Source organism: Gopherus flavomarginatus, chromosome 23, assembly GCF_025201925.1.
Source record: "Gopherus flavomarginatus isolate rGopFla2 chromosome 23, rGopFla2.mat.asm, whole genome shotgun sequence".
Taxonomy (NCBI): Eukaryota; Metazoa; Chordata; order Testudines; family Testudinidae; genus Gopherus; species Gopherus flavomarginatus.
Genome location: NC_066639.1, coordinates 7,895,211 through 7,908,414, shown reverse-complemented (window position 1 = coordinate 7,908,414; position 13,204 = coordinate 7,895,211). Strand labels below are relative to the sequence as shown.

General features: G+C 49.2%; 1 long non-coding RNA gene and 1 pseudogene across 1 annotated transcript; both read left to right on the top strand.

Moving 5' to 3' along the window:
• Positions 1-12,494, top strand: part of LOC127039468 (zinc finger protein 271-like) — a 41,654-nt pseudogene extending 29,160 nt beyond the window's left edge.
• On the top strand, positions 4,533-7,092 carry LOC127039479 (uncharacterized). Its single transcript, XR_007771010.1, has 3 exons — positions 4,533-5,012; positions 5,565-5,766; positions 6,458-7,092. It is a non-coding gene; the product is annotated as an uncharacterized LOC127039479 (long non-coding RNA).
• Positions 12,495-13,204: the final 710 nt, after the last annotated feature.

Genomic DNA, 13,204 nt, shown 5'->3' with positions numbered 1-13,204 from the left:
GCCACGAGGTTAAAGTGCCATTACAGTTGGTGAAGCAGCAATGGGAGGGGTTTACACCTCCAGGAACTAACATTCTGGACTTTGTAAGCAACCTACAAAGCACCCTCCGACACTCTTTAGCCCTTGCTAAAGAAAACCTAAAGGATACTCAGGAAGAGCAAAAGGCCTGGTATGACAAACATACCAGAGAGCGTTCCTTCAAGGTAGGAGACCAGGTTATGGTCTTGAAGGTGCAACAGGCCCATAAGATAGAATTATCATGGGAAGGGCCATTCACGGTCCAGGAGCGCCTAGGAACTGTGAACTACCTCATAGCATTTCCCAATTCCTCACTAAAGCCCAGAGTGTACCATGTTAATTCTCTCAAGCCTTTCTATTCCAGAGACTTACAGGTTTGTCAGTTTACAGTCCAGGGAGATGATGCTGAGTGGCCTGAAGGAGTCTACTACGAAGGAAAAAAAGACGGTGGCGTGGAAGAGGTGAACCTCTCAACCACCCTGGAATGTCTGCAGCGCCGACAAATCAAGGAGCTGTGCACTAGCTTTGCCTCATTTTTCTCAGCCACCCCAGGATGGACTGAACGGGCATACCATTCCATTGACACAGGTAATGCTCACCCAATTAGAACCTCACCCTACCGGGTGTTCCTCACGCCCAAGCTACTATAGAACGGGAGATCCAGAACATGCTACAGATGGGTATAATCTGCTCATCTACCAGTGCATGTGCATCTCCAGTGGTTCTGGTACCCAAACCAGATGGGGAAATATGCTTTTGCGTGGACTACCGTAAGCTAAATGCGGTAACTCGTCTGGACAACTATAATGCCACGCACCGATTGGATCTATTGGAGCTATTTGAGAAGTTGGGACGTGCCCAGTTCATCTCTACAATAGACTTAACCAAGGGGTACTGGCAAGTACCACTAGATGAACCTGCCAAGGAAAGGTCAGCATTCGTCACCCATGCGGGGGTGTATGAATTCAATGTCCTTCCTTTCGGGCTTCGAAATGCACCCGCCACCTTCCAGAGGCTGGTAGATGGTCTACTAGCAGGACTGGGAGAATATGCCGTTGCCTACCTCGATGATGTGGCCATTTTTTCAGACTCCTGGCCCGAACACCTACTACACTGGAAAAAAGGTCTTTGAGTGCATCAGGCAGGCCGGACTAACTGTTAAGGTCAAAAAGTGTCAAATAGGCCAAAACAGAATAACTTACCTGGGACACCAGGTGGGTCGAGGAACCATAAACCCCCTACTGGCCAAGGTGGATGCTATCCAAAAGTGGCCTGTCCCAAAGTCAAAGAAACAGGTTCAATCCTTCTTAGGCTCGGCTGGGTACTACAGGCGATTTGTACCACACTACAGCCAAATCGCTGCTCCACTGACCGACCTGACCAAAAAGACCCAGCCAAATGCAGTTAAGTGGACTGATGAGTGTCAAAAGGCCTTTACCCAACTTAAGGCAATGCTCATGTCTCACCCTGTGCTAATGGCCCCGGACTTTGACAAGCCATTCCTAGTAACCACAGATGCATCTGAGTGTGATATTGGAGCAATTCTCATGCAGGAAGCAACGGATCACAACTTCCATCCTGTCATGTTTCTCAGCAAGAAACTGTCTGAGAGGGAAAGTCACTGGTCAGTCAGTGAAAAGGAATGCTATGCCATTGTGTACGCCCTGGAGAAGCTACGCCCATATGTTTGGGGACGGCGGTTCCAGCTACAAACTGACCATGCTGCACAAAAGTGGCTTCATACTGCCAAGGGGAACAACAAGAAACTTCTTCGTTGGAGTTTAGCTCTTCAAGATTTTGATTTTGAAATTCAACACATCTCAGGAGCTTCTAACAAAGTAGCTGATGCTCTCTCCCGTGAGAGTATCCCAGAATCCAGTAGTTAAAAAGTGTTCTTAAAATGTATAAATCTGTTAGTTATATACTTAGTGGTATATATAAAGGCGCATGTGTTGTATTAATCTGTTTATTTTAAAGGTTCTAGGAGGAAATTGCTGCCAGTGAGGTTCCCCACTGTCTGCAATTTGGAGGGCGTCATAAACAGATAGCTAAGGGTTAATATCTCTTTCAGCTGGAAAGAAGTAACCTGAAACACCTGAGGGTTCAGCACTGGAAGTCTGGTCAGTTTTCCCAGCACTGCCCAGGGGGTTGGTTTCTCTATTTCCTGTTTCACAAATTAGGGAATTTTCTCCCTCAACACCCAAGTGTTTGTTCTGAGGATCTAGGCCCATGTTAACAAGTCCCAGCAGGTTTGTCACACTCTGTCCCCCTCCCTTTCCTCACCCAGGGTATTCCCTGCCCCCTCCAGCCCTAACTCCCCACAAGTTGCCACCTCTTCAGTATTTCCTGCCCCTCCCCTCCAGCAGGAACCCACCAGCAACCCCCCAGTACCCCCGACCTGAGCTGTGCCACTGCAGCCGGAGAAGCCCCCCTTTCCCCCGGCCGGGCCGGGAGGCATTAATGCCTTCCTGTGCCCTGCAACCCTGCCCCGCTCCCAGCTGCTCCAGCCCCTTCCTGTGTCCTGCAACACCCCCGCTCCCAGCTGCTCCAGCCCCTTCCTGTGCCCTGTAACCCCCCCCTCCCAGCTGCTCCAGCCCCTTCCTGTGCCCTGCAACCCCCCCCGCTCCCAGCTGCTCCAGCCCTTTCCTGTGCCCTGTAACCCCCCCTCCCAGCTGCTCCAGCCCCTTCCTGTGCCCTGCAACCCCCCCCCGCTCCCAGCTGCTCCAGCCCCTTCCTGTGCCCTGCAACCCCCCCCCCCCAGCCTGCAGCTGACACCCTCTGCTGAGCCGGGCACTGCAAGGGGGGGTCCTGCTACACCAGCCCCTGCCCCTGCTTTTCCCCTGGGGAGCCCCAGCGCCTCTCCTGCCCCTCGGCCCCAGCTCTGCCACTCCCTGGGAAAAGGGGGGAGTCTGAGAGGCACCGGCTGGGGGAGGGGCCGGGGCCGGGGGAAAGGATGAGCTGTGAGGGGAGGGTCAGGCTGGACCCAGGGACCTCCCTTCCCTGGGCGGGAGAGAGCGGAAGCGCCCCCGGGGCAAGCTGGGAGATGTAGTTCCTGACTCTTCCTGGACCGGAAGTGACGGGTGATAGAGAAGAAGCCGAGTTGAAAGCACACCCGGGTCGCTCCGGCTCTGCCTGGCTCGTGCGGGGCTGTTGGAGCCTCTCCCAGGGCCGGAGAAGAGTTTGTGCCATTGGGGCTCTGGGCATGCGCAGGTCGGGCGGGAGGAGAGTCCCGCACGCGCAGAGGCCGCGTCACCCGCTGCTGGTGCCTGGGGCCGGGACCGGGCGGAGCAGGAGAGTTTGTGCCAGTGAGACCCGTTAACCCCCCCGCGCCCGGCCTGGGCCCTGCCCCGCTGGAGCTGCCCTGGGGCCGCCAAGGGCTCTGCCCACCCCGCTGCAGAGCTGCAGCCTCTGGGTCCCTGAGTGAGCCCCGGGGGGAGGGCCAGGCGGTGACTCTGCCCCAGTGTCCGGGGGGGGGACCCGGCATCTCGCAGCACCGGGATCTGCTCCCAGGGGGGGCAGCGCCCACGCGGGGCTCGGAGCTGCTGTCCCCGCAGGAGCCCAACACCCCCCAGACCCGGCCAGGCTCTGCCCTGGGGCCCCATGGGGGGTGGTGGGGGGAGGGGCCCGGCCCCACTGGGGTCCCTGCGTGGGACCGGGCGGGGGCTGGGGGTGAGACCAGGCTGGGCGGCTGGGAAAGGGGCGGGTGGGAAATGTCTGTGCAGCCCGGACATGGCCAGGGGGGGAGAAGAGCAGGTGACCCCCGAGGAGCGTGGAGAGAAAGGGGGAGGCTGAGATCCCCTCGGATTTACCGCTGCCCCCCCGTGGGGACCCCCCCCGTCCTGCCCCCTTTCTCCCTAGAGAGCAACGAGCAGCACCCAGGGTGACCCCCCTCCCCCCAAACCCCTGAGAAGTTCCCTGTTCCCCTCCCCTCATTGTGCTTCATTTTCTCTCCATTTTACCAGTGTCTAGCTCTCACTGTGGCTGCTGAGGGGTTGAGGGGTATCTGGGATCCCTGGCCAGGGACTCTGCGGACTGGGTGCCAGGAAATATCTGGTGGGCCCCTGGCTGGGTTTGTGGGGGTGTCTGGGGACCCTGGTTGGGGGGTCTGGGCTCTGGGTACTGGGGGGTGTCTGGGGGCCATTACTAACCCTGATCCTTCTCCCTGATCAGTTTGTGCCAGAATCCTAGCTCCAAGCACTGCCAGGCAGTCCCCGGCCAGGCCCAGTTACTGTGATAACTTTCTATCCACTTGTCAAACGCTGTGAGGTGAAATCACAGATTTTTCTTATCTCCTCTCTTGAAAACTGCAGGAACTTCCAGTTCCATTGGGAATATTCATTCCCTCCCCCCCAGCCCTTATCCTAGATCTGGGGGCGAGGGAGGTGGGAAGGGGGTCAGCACTGCCACACAATGGTCTCTTCCACAGCATTTTAGACTCATTTCTGAACTCTGGTTTCATTGAGACCAGTTTTATGCATCCGAAGCAGTGAGTTTTAGCTCATGAAAGCTCATGCTAAAATAAATTTATTAATCTCTAAGGTGCCACAAATATTCCTGTTCTTTTTGCAGATACAGACTAACACGGCTGCTACTCTGAACATTGAGACCAATGTTAATCCAGAGTGACTGTATGGAAAGACGAGTGACTCAAGAAGGACAGTGGGGCAAATGGGATCAGCAATTCTCCCTGTGAGGAGGGGCGCTCATTAGCTGCTCTCCCCGGAGAGCTAAAGGAGGGAAGCTGCTTAGATGCTCTGTCCCTCTCTGCTCAGGATATTGGGGTTCAGCTTCTTGGGTCAGACACTGCAGCCTCCATTGTGATCTGGGAGACCAGGCTTGGCAGCTGCTGCTACCCCAGTGGGGTTCTGTGCTGGCAAGTGACCTTAGTTCAAGCTTCTTTTCTGTCCAGCCCAGGGGATGACTTTCTCCAGCTCGTACTAGCCCCTTGTGGGAGACCTGGGCCCTGTTAATACCAATTCTACCACAGACTCCAGGTAACTGAAAGACTTCAGGGAAAGTGCTGGGGTCTGGCAAGAAAGTGACTCTGCACAAACAGCCCTTCCTCATTTCTACTCCCATTAGCAATTGCCAGGAGAAAGTCCAGCCATGGGAGAGCATAGCCCCCAGGAATGGGACTTTCCCAGCCAGAGGGGCAGGGAGAGAGGACAGGGGAAGGGGAGACTAAAAGTGGCAGTGTGAGAAATGAATGTGGGGGAGAGATTTCCAGCTCTCTAGTCCACCCAGAGACATGTATTGCTGCATCCTGGGGCAGAACCACTTTCCAGTGAACAAAACAAGGATCAGAGAGAGGAAAAGCCAGTTCCTGACTCCATATTCCCCTGCTGGGTTGTGGCTGCTGTGGGGTCAGTGTCCGAGGGAATCCCCCACAGTGACTCCTTTGGTTCTGCTCTTTTCTAGCCTTGTGTTCAGAGACTTTGTTATGAGGTGAGGGGAGGGAGAAGGGAGGTTAAAAATCTCTCTGTGGGCTTAGCCTGGCAGCAGGTGCCAGGTCTACAGTGTAATAACATGCTTGATCTCTTTCTCAGCATGGCAGAATCTAGGGTGTCTGTCTACAGGGAAAGGGCCTGGGAGAATCATCTGGTGAAATTAACTAAAGTCTGTTCTGAAACCCCCACAACTGTCCTTCTCACCCAGACAGGTGGTAGAATGACATCCTTTTTTTGCTCCAGCTCATCCCATCCTCCCATGGGAGAGGGAAGAGAAATGAGTGCAGGGAAGCCTGTTAAGGTAGGAATTATCGGGAGGTTGCTGGTGGGTTCCTGCAGAGCGGGAGAGGGACAGCAAATACACCAGAGATGGGAAGATATGCACAGTCTGGTTTGGAGGTTGGAACGGGGCAGGAAATGCACAGGGTGGGGAAGGGAGGAGGACAGCTTGAGATAAACCTGCTGGGAGTTGTTTATTAAGTGGCCTAGATTCTAGGAACAGACCCATGAGATTAGGTGGTGGAAATACCCTAATTTGTGAAACTGAGAATAACTCAGCTTCACAGAGCTAGTCAAACTGACCAGACTCCCAGTGCTGGAGCCCGACCTGACTAACCAGCGGCTGCTGTGAGATATGAAGGGGGCATCCATCAGTGAGGTTTAGGGGAGCTGCCCCGCACTTCATATCCAGCTCCTCACGATGAGGTTATTGGGCTTCCTACCAGGGAGCTCTCCCTGGATTCTGCTAGGGCCTCCATCTCCTACATCGGTCGGTGGCTAGTAGGGGGGTGATGGATCTGCTGGGAGAGACAAGGGGCTGTCTCTTGGTCCCCTTAACGTGGTGTTTCCAGGATGCTCTTTGCAGGGTGGGGGTTTGACTCTGTTAACTATGATCCACCCAGAGCTTGCATTTAATTGACTCCTCTCCCCCACAGAGAGTGGGGCTGAGAATAGGACATCACGTACTGAGTGTTGAACTCTTGCTCTTTCAGGGACCGGTGACCTTCGAGGAGGTGTCTGTGTATTTCACCAGGGAAGAGTGGGCTCTGCTGTACCCCACTCAGAGAGCCCTCTACAGGGATGTCATGCAGGAGAACTATGAGAATGTGACCTCATTGGGTAAGGATTCCCGTCCCCTTGGTTCTTGGAATAGGAAATGAAGAGAGAAGGTTCATGCCAACCCCACAATGCCACCTCTACTCTGCCCTGTTTCAGCATGTCATAAACAAATAGCTAAGGGTTAATGTCTCTTTCACCTGGAAAGAAGTAATCTGAACCACCTGACCAGAGGACCAATCAGAAAACCGGATTTTTTCAACTCTGGGTGGAGGGAAGTTTGTGTCTGAGTTCTTTGTTTTTTGTCTGCCTGTATGCTCTCTCGGAGGAGGAGTGATTTCTATTTTCTGCTTTCTAATCTTCCATTTCCAAGTTGTGAGTGCAAAAAGGGTTTGTTGTTTTTGTATTTACATGTCTATAGTGGCTGGAGTGCTTTGATTTGTATTCTTTTTGAATAAGGCTGTTTATTCAATATTCTTTTAAGCAATTGACCCTGTATTTGTCACCTTAATACAGAGAGACCATTTGTATGTATTTTTCTTTCTTTTTTATATAAAGCTTTCTTTTAAGACCTGTTGGAGTTTTTTCTTTAGGGAGGAACTTCAGGGAAATTGAGTCTGTACTTCCCAGGAAATTGGTGGGAGGAAGAAGTCAGAGGGAGATCTGTGTGTGTTAGATTAACTAGCCTGAATTTGCATTTCCTCTGGGGGAAGAGGGAGGTAATTCTGTTTTCCAGGACTGGGAACAGGGAGGGGGAGTCCCTCTGTTTAGACTCACAGAGTTTGCTTCTGTGTAGCTCTCCAGGAGCACCTGGAGGGGGGAAGGAAAAAAGGTTTATTTCCCTTTGTTGTGAGACTCAAGGGATTTGGGTCTTGGGGTCCCCAGGGAAGGTTTTCGGGGGGACCAGAGTGTCCCAAAACACTCTAATTGTTTGGGTGGTGGCAGCAGTACCAGGTCCAAGCTGGTAGCTAAGCTTGGAAGTTTTCATGTTAACCCCCACATTTTGGACGCTAAGGTCCAAATCTGGGACTAAAATTTGACACAGCATCACCCCAATATGCCAGTGACACACACACACTGCCACAGGCCCTCCCCTGCTGCAGAACATTTTGGGAACAGAGCACAGGAGCCATATCGCACAGTGTCAAATAGCTCCTGTTTGCTCAAGTGAACTTCTTTGAGATGGGACGACCATATCTGCATGGAGTATTCGAGATGTGGGCGTACCATGGATTTATATAGAGGCAAGAGGAGATTTTCTGTCTTATTATCTATCCCTTTCTTAATGATTCCCAACATTCTGTTCACTTTTTTTCACTGCTGCTGCAGATTGAGTGTATGTTTGCAGAGAACTATCCACAGTGACTCCAAGGTCTCTCTCTTGAGTGGAAACGGCTAATTTAGACCCCATCATTCTGTATATATAGTTGGGATTATGTTTTCCAGTGGGCTGCAGTATGTGTTATCCTGACATCTAGTACTGCTGAGATCCTGAATTCAGTGATATCCCTGCCCTTCCTGTTCCCTTTCTCCACCGAACCCCACCACCCCATGCTTCCTGTTCCCAGCTTCCACAGGACTCTCTCTCTTTGTCTCTGTCTCTGGACCTCTCTGTCAGCAAGCAGCAGTGCCAAGGAGACTTGCCCTCTCTCTGGAGTCTTTGATTTCTGGGACATAGATTTACTTTCTCTGTGTTTTAGGAGACTCTTTGAAATTGAGTGTCTGTGATATTAACCACAGTGCAACCTGGACTGTTGAACAGCTCAGTCCCCTCAGTTCCCAAGCTGGGGTGCCTTTTCCACTGCTCTACTGTGAAAGCAGCCACTCCTGGGCAGTTCACACACGGTCTCCACCATGTAACTCACTCCCAGCTACACAGTTTTGAGTGCTGCTAGTCAGTGACTCACAAATTACAGTACCTCACAGGAGAACCCCAGAAAATTCTCTGCTCCCTGACTTTCCCCAGAAATGTGCATCTTTCCCTGTCCAGCACACTCCTGAACAACGCAAGCTCATATGAAGTCTGTCATTTCATCAGTGGAAAATGACGTGCGCCAGCCTTGTTATCCCAGATGAAGTTTCCAACACACTTTAATACAACCACACTGCTTAGATAAACAATAAAACAAGATTGTTAACTATCAAAAAAAATTTTAAGATACAGATAATGAGGCATAAAGCTCAGAATTGTTTACAAAATAAATGCAAGATAAAACACTGAACTAATGTTTAAGTTAACAAGCTGAAACGAATTCAAGGCAAATGTTTCTCTCACCCTGTGCTGAGACAGGCTGGTTTTCCTTTCAGCCAGGACTCGGCCTAACCCACCTCTGCCATCCACGTTCAGTTCTTCAGGAGTTGTCATGAGCAGAGGGAAAGGGGAGAGAGAGAGAGTCTCATGCATTTTCCTCACCTCTTTTTATAATTCAGTCCTTTGTACTAGAAACCACTTCAGTTCTCAGCTCAGTTACGGTGACAGGCTATCTGTTGGAGATGTGAGAATTTTGCGGGAAAGTCTACAGAAAGAGCTTTGGAGGTTTGGTCAAGCTAGTAGGCCTAAAGTATTAGCTGAGCTTGTTTCTCTGTGTAAAGGGCAGAGAAAGGCAAAGTGGAATGGAAAGTCCCCAAATTGGGGAACAATGGCTTTGTGTGCCGAAGGGGCCTAAGTAGGTGAAGTGGAAAGTTCCCAAACACACTGATTTGCAATAACCGAGATTGTGAAACATAACCACAGTGGAAGTGTTAGAAAAGTCAAACCACAAACTAGACTAGGAATAACAATAAGAGGAGAGGCCGGATATGAAAAACTGATTGTTCAGCTTGCTTTTGACCTGCATCATATTTTGCAATATATTCCAAATAAGGTAATTAATGTGCAGCCTATGTGTCATTGTTTGTGGTTTTAAGCTTTAAAAGGCTTGTGTGATTTTTAGCTCAGGGGGACAGTATTCCAATAGCTGTCGCTCCCTGCACGCTTGTAACCAAGAAAAGAGCCTCAGTCATGTGGTCATTTTCCACAACAGCTTCAAGAGGTCCCTGTGATGGAATGTAAATGTCTTCTTCACACCTTCCCCCTGCAGGAGAATGGCTGTTTGACCAGCTGTTTGCCTTGCTGTCTCTGAGGAACTGGTCTGTGGGTGTTCCCCAGAATTGTAACTTTTTCAATAATATCATACTGTAAAATCTCATAACTTTACATACAGTGTTACTACACATTTTAACAGGAGAATAATATTCAGTAGATTATGGGTTTTCAAATGATACCTCACAAGCCATACTGTGTACAAAATTGATCATAATTTTCTAGAAGAGTGAACACAGGGGTACAGACTGACACACTGTCTGTGTGTGTGTTCCCAGCAGATATGTGAGTATTTCAATCCCTCTAAGCATAGTGTTCGGCATCTTCATGGACCTGGGGCACTGGTCCTGGAAATTCACTGGTTTACGAAGTGTGACACTGTATGGAATTGTGAGACACTTTTGGTATTAATAATAAAATAATAAAATCTGATAAAATTGCAATGAATCATGCTAGATATGCCATGGAAGGTGTCAGTGAAAATGTTATGATTTTCCAAGTATGATCATTTTGTTTCTATCACCTTTGTATTGTGAGTTATAGATATGTAGGGTATATCTGTATTTCCAGACTTGGGCAGTGTTTCTGGGTGACACCTCCAGAAATATTGGCATCAACACTGCCTAGCCTGTTTGATGGCCCATTGAGGGTCATCAGCTGTACAATGAGCCCATGGAAAGGATCAAGGGTATACACCTATTGAGTCAGCAAGACATTCCCGGGTAAGCCTGTGTACTGAGACCTCCAAAGCTTTTCCATGCCATGTGTTGTGAATCTTATGTTTGGGACACAGGAAGAACAAGCCACATGGCAAAAGGAATATAAAGCGCAACTGCATCATCTCCATCTTGTCTTCAATCCCCCTTCCTACTTCTGGAGCAACTTCTCTACAAACTGAACCCTGGAACAAAGGACTGAATGACCCATCCAAGCTGTGGATGTGTTCCCGACAGACTTTCACACCGGCAACTCACTAATATTGCTAAGAACCTGATCTATCCATTTTGGAATGTATCTGACTGCTTTCCCGTTTAACTTCATTCTCTCTTATTTTGTTTAAACCTTTAGTTTAGATGCTAAAGGATTGACTGGGAGTGTGGTATTTTGGGTAAGATCCAAACCTGTGCTGACCTGGTAACGTGGCTGACCTTTGGGATCAGAGGATCATTTTGTTTATGTGCGCAGTTTTTAAATAATCTCTCACTGTGCTGAATCTAAGTGCTGATTGGGAATCAGAAAACTGAGATGCAATAAAGGGGGCTGTGTGATTTCTTTTTTCAGCTTCTCGATAACCCGTGTGGGTGATCTCTTTTTCAGCCTGCCCTGATCTTGGCATTTTCAGTGAGAACTGCCTCTGGCCAACCAGGTCACACTAAGCACTGAAGTTAAATTAATAGAATGTGTTTTAGGACAAAGTCTTATGAAGTCAGCTGAACTCCTTTGTTTTCTTTCATCTCAGCAAGGTTTCCTGTTACCCAGCCTGATGTGATGTCCCAGCTGGAACAAGGGGAAGAGCCGTGGGTCCCAGACCTCCAGGGCTCTGAGGAAAGAGAGATCCTGAGAGCTCCCCGCACAGGTGAGAAAACATTAAACCAACTCACAATCTGTAAGTGCCTGAAGGAAACATCTGGGATGCCCAACAAAGCCCTTGGGAGGTCTCTCAGTTCATTATTGTCCCTAGTAGGTGTTGTATCCTCAGGGTAAATATAGCTCACGGCTTCCTGTAGATCTTAGGAGACACCAGGCATTAGCTTCCTCCCTTCCCCCTGCATATTTGGATGGGATTTGAAGGCTGAATTCATCCCCCTCCTCTGTCCTATTTAGGGGAAGAGTTTGGGGGAGGTCAGTTCCTGATTTTTATTTGACCTGTCTTCAGTGCTTGTTTTGGTTTGGTCTTCCCCTTTCCATCCCTGTTTGAGATTTCTGTCTCTATCACAGCAGGTGATGCAATGGCATGTGAGAAAGAGGAGCAGAATTCTCAGAAGGAAAATGTTGAGCAAGTGGATAAACACAGAGCATTATCGCAAAGATCGAAAAGGAATGTGTCCAGGAGTAATGAGCAGGGAAACTCCTTTGAGATTCAGCACAGACCAGAAAGAGAGCAAGGAAACCAGCCAGGGGACAAATTGGATAAACGTATTTCCTGTTGGGGAACTCAGAAGGTCCTCATGGAAACCACAACACAACAGGAAATCCTTAGGCGAAAGAGAAAAAATACATGCACTGAGTGTGAGAAAAACTTCACTCACAGATCAAGCCTTTCTGTTCATCTGAGAATCCACACAGGGGAGAGGCCCTACGAATGCCATGAGTGTGTGGCAAAACCTTCAATCGCAGCTCAAACCTTTCTGAGCATCGGAGAATCCATGCAGGGGACAGGCCCTACAAATGCAGTAATTGTGGGAAACCCTTCACTCACAGATCAGCCCTTTCTGTGCATCAGAGAATCCACACAGATGAGAGGCCCTATGAATGCAATGAGTGTGGGAAAAGCTTCACTCACAGATCAGCCCTTTCTAGACATCAGAGGATCCACACAGGTGAAAGACTCTATGAATGCAGTGAGTGTGGGAAAACCTTCAACCACAGCTCAAACCTTATTACCCATCAAAGAATTCACACAGGGGAGAGGCCGTATAAATGCTGTGAGTGTGGAAAATGCTTCAGTAAGAGTTCAGCCCTTTCTGAGCATCAGAGAATTCACACAGGGGAGAGGCCCTATGAATGCAGTGAGTGCGGGAAAACCTTCTCTTGGCACTCAGCCCATGTTAGCCAACAGAGAATCTGCAAAGGAGATCAACATTGTAACAATCTCTAGGGCTATCAAGACTTTCTTTTCTTTAATACTTTTCCTGATTCCCACATAGTAACCTTTAAAGCTCTTTGAACTGTTTGCAGCACTGTTATTCCTCAGCTTGTCCAGATGAGTGGTCCATTTTTGCCTTTTGCAGTTCGCCCTCTTTTGAGATGGACCTATTTGTCCTTTCTATTGTCCTACAAGTAATTTGACTGTGCCCTTCCTATGAGGAACCAGACAGCGTCACATTTATACCATTCCTCCTATTGCAAAGTTATTGTTAGAGTCACCAGTGATACAGATTGTATCATTGACAGTTGTTCTCACATTGCCCTGGGTTGTGCTGAAGAGCAGTTATACTGGGAATTTTTCAAATTAGATGTAAATGAAGAGGAGCTGGGGCAGGAAAAAAGTGTCATTTCAGCTTCCGTGACACTGGAAGTAGATGAGGTGACTCAAAGTTTCCCTCCTTCCCCTTCAGTGCAGAACTGTTATCTTTTGCCTGAGCCATGCAGAGTTTATGTTCATCGCATTCTATCCATCCACTTCTCAAAGTGTCATGTGATGAAGCATTCTCTGTTGTCTGTGCTTGCAGATGATATTTTTAATACTTTAATCCTATATCACAATCGCTGTGAGTGGAGATGAGTGTCAAAAGTCCTGGGAGGGGAATTCAAATGGATCCCAAATAGAGTGTGATCATTTAGAGTTTAAATCTCAGGTTCCATTTATTGTAAAGCCATTTCTGGCAAGAGGGGTGTTTTTCCCTCATTATGGGGATGCTAGGATACTAAAAATTTTGTA